The sequence below is a fragment of the Rhinopithecus bieti genome, unplaced genomic scaffold (genome assembly GCF_001698545.2).
Source record: "Rhinopithecus bieti isolate Rb0 unplaced genomic scaffold, ASM169854v2 scaffold_12667, whole genome shotgun sequence".
Taxonomy (NCBI): Eukaryota; Metazoa; Chordata; class Mammalia; order Primates; family Cercopithecidae; genus Rhinopithecus; species Rhinopithecus bieti.
In genome coordinates this window covers 538,317-538,844 of record NW_016807256.1, presented here as the reverse complement: position 1 = coordinate 538,844, position 528 = coordinate 538,317, and the positions used below count along the sequence as shown (strand labels likewise).

The 528-nt window shown below is 74.8% G+C and overlaps 1 protein-coding gene across 1 annotated transcript in view; it reads left to right on the top strand.

Moving 5' to 3' along the window:
• Window positions 1-289: 289 nt before the first annotated feature.
• DUSP9 (dual specificity phosphatase 9) overlaps window positions 290-528 on the top strand; it is a 9,285-nt gene continuing 9,046 nt past the window's right edge. Inside the window, exon 1 of the mRNA XM_017880790.1 lies at window positions 290-487. The gene's annotated coding sequence lies outside the window, so the exon portion shown is untranslated. The remainder of the gene's footprint in view (window positions 488-528) is intronic.

Sequence of the window (528 nt, the reverse complement as noted above, 5' to 3'; positions counted from 1 at the left end):
TAGTTCAGGGCCCCCAACCCCACTCCCGCGCCCCAAGGTCAGGAGCCCCCACTCAGTAGCGCCACTGGGGACCGGGGAGTGCAGGGCGCGTCGGACAGGACTGGCCTAGAGGGCAGAGGCTTGCAGGTGGGAGGAAGGCGGGCGGGGGCGTGGGAGGTGGAGGGAGACGCCAGGCAGGCTGCGGCCCCTCCCCGCTCCCTCTCTGCGCGCCGCCAGCTACAGTGCCCCTCCTGGGCAGGGGGCGGAGAAGAAGGCGACGGGAGGGGAGGAGGCGGCGGCAGAGGCGGAGGAGGCAGCGGCGGCGGAGGCGGGATTTGGAGTTTCCCTCCGCAGCGGCGGCGGCGGCTGCCCCTCGGCTCCAGGCGAGGCCGCCACCCGGGGTTCCGGTGGCGTTAGGCGGCAGCAGTGGCGCTTCCCGCCGCCCGAGCTTCGGAAACTTCCCGGCCGCGACGCAGGGAACCGGCGCGGAGAACCGAGCAGACCGGAGGTGAGTGGAGCACGCGGCGCCCCGGGGACCCCCACCCCACC